Genomic DNA, 7,668 nt, shown 5'->3' with positions numbered 1-7,668 from the left:
GCATACACCGGTACCCGACAATTTAGAACCGAAAGATTAGAGTATCACACATAGATTAGATAGATAGAAACATGTCAGTCACATATATAAGAAGTACAGTGACAGTGTTGCTTACTGTACTTGTCATTTAGTGTAAAGGATTTATTAAAAAAAATATTAGTGTTTTCATGCACCGTCTCTTTAAAAAAGCCGGCCGGCAATTCAGCAGCGGTACCCGACAATTTAGAATAGAAGGATAGAGCATCACACATAGATTAGATAGATAGAAACATGTCAGTCCCATATATAATAAGTACAGTGACAGTGTTGATTACTGTACTTGTCATTTAGTGTTAAAATAAAGGATTTATTTAAAAAAAAATTGTCGTGAGGTTCCCCGTAATTTTAGTCTCTAGCGGAGGTTAAGCAGATGGCTGGGGCAGATGTTTGAAGCCTGGGAAGGGGGTAATACCAACGGAGTTTCCCAGGCTACTAATATCAGCCCCCAGCTGAATACCTAGCCTTTACTAGCTATTAAAATGGGGGACCCCCACAAAAAAATGACGTGGGGTCCCCCCTATTTTAATAGCTAGCAAAGGCTAGGCAGACAGCTGGGGGCTGATATTAATAGCCCAGGAAGGGTGCCATGAATATTGGCCCCCTCCCAGGCTAGAAACACCAGCCGTCAGCCGCCCCAGAAATGGCGCATCCATAGGATGCGCCAATTCTGGCACTTAGCCTCGCTCTTCCCACTGCCCTGTAGCGGTGGCAGTGGGGTAATAGGGCTGGGGTTGATGTCAGCTTATAATGCCAGCTGACATCAAGCCCAGGTTAGTAATGGAGAGGCGTCTATAAGACACCCCCATTACTAACCCCATAGTCAAAGTTAAAAAAAACACAAACACCCAGAATAAAGTCCTTTAATTGAAATAAAGACACAATTCTTTATTGTTCTAAATTAAACCATACTTACCATCACGCCCATTCCAGCTGAAGCCAACGATCTCCTGCAATAAAAGAAAAATAATAAAGCAACCTCATCCTTACCTTTCCATGGTTCCCAGGACAGCTTCAGCTCTGCTACATCGAGATGACAGGCTGGACCGCAGCAGAACGCTGCCATCTAGCCTGTCATCCCGCAGACACTGAGAAGCGCAGGCATGCTTGTGCTCCTCAGTGTCTCGCTGTGACGGCATAAAGATGAGCCGAGGTCATGTCCAATGAACTCAGCTCACCTCATGCACGTCACTGACAGCGTGGGAAAATTCACACGCTGAAGCGCTGAGTGCAGGAGAATTTTCCCACGCTGTCAGTGACGTGCATGAGGTGAGCTGAGTTCATTGGACTTGACCTCGGCTCATCTGGATGCCGTCACAGCGAGACACTGAGGAGCGCAAGCATGCCTGCGCTTCTCAGTGTCTGCGGCATGCAGCTTTCTGCTGCGGTCCAGCCTGTCATCTCGATGTAGCAGAGCTGAAGCTGTCCTGGGAACCATAGAAAGGTAAGGATGATGTTGGTTTATTATTTTTCTTTTATTGCAGGAGATCGTTGGCTTCAGCTGGAATGGGCGTGATGGTAAGTATGGTTTAATTTAGAACAATAAAGAATTGTATCTTTATTTCAATTAAAGGATTTTATTCTGGGTGTTTGTGTTTTTTTTTAACTTTGACTATGGGGTTAGTAATGGGGGTGTCTTATAGACGCCTCTCCATTACTAACCTGGGCTTGATGTCAGCTGGCATTATAAGCTGACATCAACCCCAACCCTATTACCCCACTGCCACCGCTACAGGGCAGTGGGAAGAGCGAGGCTAACTGCCAGAATTGGCGCATCCTATGGATGCGCCATTTCTGGGAAGGATGACGGCTGGTGTTTCTAGCCTGGGAGGGGTCCAATATTCATGGCACCCTTCCTGGGCTATTAATATCAGCCCCCAGCTGTCTGCCTAGCCTTTGCTAGCTATTAAAATAGGGGGGACCCCACATCATTTTTTTGGGGGCGTCCCCCATTTTAATAGCTAGTAAAGGCTAGGTATTCAGCTGGGGGCTGATATTAGTAGCCTGGGAAGCTCCACGGGTATTACCCCCTTCCCAGGCTTCAAACATCTGCCCCAGCCATCTGCTTAACCTCCGCTAGAGACTAAAATTACGGGGAACCCCACGCCAATTTTTTTTTTAATAAATCCTTTATTTTAACACTAAATGACAAGTACAGTAACCAACACTGTCACTGTACTTGTTATATATGTGACTGACATGTTTCTATCTATCTAATCTATGTGTGATGCTCTATTCTTTCTGGTATAAATTGTCAAGTACCGCTGCTGAATTGCTGGCCGGCTTTTTTAAAAAGACGGTGCAAGAAAACACTAATATTTTTTTTAATAAATCCTTTACACTAAATGACAAGTACAGTAACCAACACTGTCACTGTACTTCTTATATACGTGACTGACATGTTTCTATCTATCTAATCTATGTGTGATGCTCTATTCCTTCTTGTCTAAATTGTTGGGTACCGGTGTATGCCGCTGTTGAATTGCCGGCCGGCTTTTTTAAAGAGAGCGTCTTCTGAGCAGTTTGTCAGCTTTTGGACACCTTTGAAGGTGTTTTCTATGTGTTTCTATGTGTTTTTGTTTGCCTACCATTGGTTTTAACGGTGTTCGATGGTGTTCTAAGGTGTTCGACGAACAGTTCGACGAACAGTTCCTCGAACATCCCGGTGTTCGATGAACCGAACCGAACCCGAACACTACGGGGGTGGCTCAACACTAGTTACAATCAAACATAGTACATAGGAGCAGTATTATAGTAGTTATATTCTTGTATATAGAGGGGCAGTATTATAGTAGTTATATTCTTGTACATAGGGGCAGTATTATAGTAGTTATATTCTTGTACATAGGGGCAGTATTATAGTAGTTATATTCTTGTATATAGGAGCAATATTATAGTAGTTATATTCATGTACATAGGGGACAGTATTATAGTAGTTATATTCTTGTACATAGGGGGCAGTATATTAGTAGTTATATTCTTGTACATAGGAGCAGTATTATAGTAGATATATTCTTGTACATAGGGCAGTATTATAGTAGCTATATTCTTGCACAAAGGAGCAGTATTATAGTAGTTATATTCTTGTACATAGGAGCAGTATTATAGTAGTTATAACCTTGTACATAGGGACAGTATTATAGTAGTTATATTCTTGTACATAGGAGCAGTATTATAGTAGTTATATTCTTGTACATAGGAGCAGTATTATAGTAGTTATATTCTTGTACATAGGAGCAGTATTATAGTAGATATATTCTAGTATATCGGGGGCAGTATTATAGTAGTTATATTCTTGTACATAGGAGCAGTATTATAGTAGTTATATTCTTGTACATAGGAGCAGTATTATAGTAGTTATATTCTTCTATATAGGGGCAGTATTATAGTAGTTATATTCTTGTACATCGGAGCAGTATTTTAGTAGTTATATTCTTCTATATAGGAGCAGTATTATAGTAGTTATATTCTTGTACATAGGGGCAGTATTATAGTAGTTATATTCTTGTACATCGGAGCAGTATTATAGTAGTTATATTCTTGTACATAGGGACAGCATTATAGTAGTTATATTCTTCTATATAGGAGCAGTATTAAAGTAGTTATATTCTTGTACATAGGGGCAGTATTATAGTAGTTATATTCTTGTACATAGGAGCAGTATTATAGTAGTTATATTCTTGTACATAGGGAGCAGTATTATAGTAGTTATATTCTTGTACATAGGGAGCAGTATTATAGTAGTTTTATTCTTCTATATAGGAGCAGTATTATAGTAGTTATATTCTTGTACATATGAGCAGTATTATAGTAGTTATATTCTTGTACATAGGAGCAGTATTATAGTAGTTATATTCTTGTACATAGGAGCAGTATTATAGTAGATATATTCTAGTATATCGGGGGGCAGTATTATAGTAGTTATATTCTTGTACATAGGAGCAGTATTATAGTATATTCTTGTATGTAGGAGCAGTATTATAGTAGTTATATTCTTGTACATAGGAACAGTATTATAGTAGTTATATTCTTGTACATAGGAACAGTATTATAGTAGTTATATTCTTGTACATAGGGAGCAGTATTATAGTAGTTATATTCTTGTACATAGGAGCAGTATTATAGTAGTTATATTCTTGTACATAGGAGCAGTATTATAGTAGTTATATTCTTGTACATAGGGGCAGTATTATAGTAGTTATATTCTTGTACATAGGGGCAGTATTATAGTAGTTATATTCTTGTACATAGGAGCAGTATTATAGTAGTTATATTCTTGTACATAGGGGGCAGTATTATAGTAGTTATATTCTTGTACATAGAGGCAGTATTATAGTAGTTATATTCTTGTACATAGGGGCAGTATTATAGTAGTTATATTCTTGTACATAGGAGCAGTATTATAGTAGTTATATTCTTGTACATAGGAGCAGTATTATAGTATATTCTTGTATGTAGGAGCAGTATTATAGTAGGAAACGATTCAAGTCCGTCATCCAAAAAAACTCTTTTAAAATTCCATGTTTATTTCAAAAGTTTAAAAATTATATCCATGATGGCGTCATATAAAACATGAGTAAAAATAAAACAAACAATCAGATGCAGTTCGATCTATATGATTTAAATCACTGCCCAGAATTTCTAATCCGACCATCTGTGTCAGACCCGAAGTGGTGATGTCCTGAGCAGCAGTCGCGTGAACTTGCAGCTAATCAATGGCCTTAGCTGTTAGATGACTGGAGGATCGGGACATCATCTCTTATAGTCTACTGGAGATGTTCGTAGCAGCTGTCCTGGAGCAGAGGGCATACTACAGGGGGAACTATGGCTTCTTTTATAAATTGCTAATCCCACTGTTAACTTTAAAGAAGACAAGAAAGTCCCTTTTATTTGGGGAATAGTTAAGACTTGGGGGCAGTAGCAGAAATGGAGCCGACGGTCATCAACAGGACTTCAGTCAAAATGTGCCACGTCAGAGGAAAAGAAAGGAGTGTAATCAGGAATTGAGCCAATAGTCATTACCAGGCTGACAATCTGATGGACGAGGTAGGAATATGGTCAAGATTAGGTCTACACAGAAGACAGTTCTCAAACATTAGGCAAATCATAGCAGGATGATTTCCCTGTAACCCCTTTCTGGTGAGGTCAATAATAATATGTCCCAGCGCTCTGGTACTTATGGACAAGGTACGTGCTATTACGAAAAATCTTTCATGTGACTGGCCCGGGGGATATGGGGGACCCAGTACCCGGGCCTTTACCTTCTTGGGATGTCACGGCGGTCGGCTCCCGGGCCCGTACCCTGGGGTCACTCTTAAAAAGGGGCTGTTGCTTGAAGGGATGGTAAACAGTTTTGTCTCGTGACGCCACCTGTGGTTCCTGGTAATGGGTACCGGCGCTGCTGCAGACCTCTGGAGCAGATGTTAGGGCAGCTGGGTTGGTGCGGCTCTCCACAGGCAGAGCTCAGCTCCAGGGCAGTGTAGGTGTAAATGGTGATGCTGGGCGTTGTGGTGCAGGAGCGATGGCGCAGCAGCAATAACTGACAGAGACAGTGGGGTGCAGTCGTCCGAGTTTACTCACAGTTGTTAAGTTCCTCAGGTTACACTGTACAGGTGTCGGCCTCCCACGTCGCGCTGCGTGTACCAGGTAGGGGTTCAGCACTCCCTCAAGTATCTCAAGAGCACTCGACGGGACCCCTTTCTGTATGTTCCTTTCTTTGCAAACTTCTCGCGCTGGGCTCTCCCTCCTGCCCTGCGCCCCGCCACACAAAGTCCTGATCAGGTACCTTTGGATCCCTCTGGGCAACCTGGAGTTCCCGAACCTTACTTGGTGCCCTTTTCGGGGGCTTAGGTGCGGATGTGGCAACTGCACCTTCAAAGTGCAGAAGCCTCCGGTTTTCTAGCTGAGACCTAAAGTAACTCGGCTAGTCCAGGGACCGGTTCCCTTCTTGCGGCCTGATCCCTCCACCGCCTGGCAGATTCAGGCGTACGAGTGCCGTCCTGCACTCACCGTACCCCCTGGGATCCCTTCTGTTCCTGGAACTCTTCCCTGCTCCCACTCCTCTCTCAGTCCTGGGCCAGGCAGGCTAAGCCCACCTCCCGAGCAGAGCTCCTGTAGAGCCTCTACTCCTTTCGTCCTCTCACTCTTTCCCTCTTCCTCTCTCTCCCCTTCCGCTCTAAATATGGCCCCCCTATATATATATGTCTCTTCTTCAAGTGCTCCCTTGGCCTGCGTCCTCCACCCACACCCACTACATGGTTCTGACGCGCCCCCTGGGACATATTCCTTTTTGAGGGGAATACCCGGTACCGGATCAGATGGGGGGTTGTAGTCTCCGAGCGGCTGTGACCCGGTCCCGTGCCCAGGGCGTCAAGCTCAGTGTGATGTGGCAGTTCTACAGATGTTACTAAAGTTCTTTTGTGTCGACTACGCCACCCGTTGTGATGCGGTCACTGTGGCCGCCGCTGCAGCAGGGTCCGCTGAGGCTGATGGTGGGTGCGCAGCTTGGTGAGATAACCCCCAACGGGAGGGGTATAGCCTCAGAGGGGACAGGCGCAGAGGATGGGGGTTGTGGTGGTGTAGTGCAGACGGCAGTGAAGACAGAGTCGGGTTGTGCAGTTAAGGGTGTTTACTTACTGCAGATGTTGTACCGGTCACTCCAGCTGCTAGTGACCACCCGAGCCGTGCTGCGTCCACCAGGTCCTGGATCCAGCCAACCCCCAAACAAGTCCGGAGCGTGGCCCTGAGCTCTCCCTCTGTCCTTTCTTCAGCCGTCCCCACCAGTGATCCACCTAGGTCCAGCTCCCTCGGGCCTTCTGTTGGGACACCCTTGGCCCTGGGTTCCCTGACCCTTCATGTGGTGTGCCTTCGGGGTGAATGTGGTGGGTGACCGTGACAGACACTGCCCACGGTCTCCGGTCTCTGGCTGGGGATTGTTTTTACCCCCACCAGCTTGGGTTCCGGTACCCTGATGCTGACTCCTCACCCGGTGCTCTGATTTGGGTTCTTGGGTCCCTTCTCTTCTGTGCTCTGGGTCTTTCTCTTTTCTCCTCTCTCACTCTGGGTCTTGGTCTTTCTTCTCTCCTCTGCTCCTGACTTGTTCTCTGCAACTGACTCTCTGCATCTGATCCTCTGCATCTGACCCTGATTCTAGTTGGTGCCCACCTTATATATCCCTCTATGTGTGAGCTCAGGTGACCAGCACCCAATGAGCTCCTAACTTTACCCAGGCTGCTCCCCCTATCTGCCCCTACACTACATGGGATGTACCACCCCCCTCCCACTCCAGCCAGGAACAGACTCGGTCGTACCTGCACATTTCTAAGTGGGAGTACCGTCGGCCTGTTCCTCGGAAATGGGATGTATGTAGTGCATGCAGCCTACTGAGCTCAGTTCCACTCTCCATCCTTACCCGGGAGTGGAATATCACACCTCTGGGTTGAGGTGCAATACCCCTGTAGCAGCCGAATCCTCAGGGTGCTACATTCCCCCCTGGTAAATCACAGCACGTCCTCGGGCTGTAAGACATAAATAACACCAAAAACATACAAAATTTTTCATATAAACATATAAAACATATAAAACATTATATATATAAAACTTTTCATATAAACATTCTCGTCGTCTCTGGTT

This window comes from Phyllobates terribilis, unplaced genomic scaffold (assembly GCF_046119375.1).
Source record: "Phyllobates terribilis strain yellow unplaced genomic scaffold, ASM4611937v1 Scaffold_4__5_contigs__length_816908805, whole genome shotgun sequence".
NCBI classification, from domain to species: Eukaryota; Metazoa; Chordata; class Amphibia; order Anura; family Dendrobatidae; genus Phyllobates; species Phyllobates terribilis.
The sequence above is the reverse complement of the archived record's forward strand: the minus strand, read 5'-3'. Positions refer to the sequence as shown.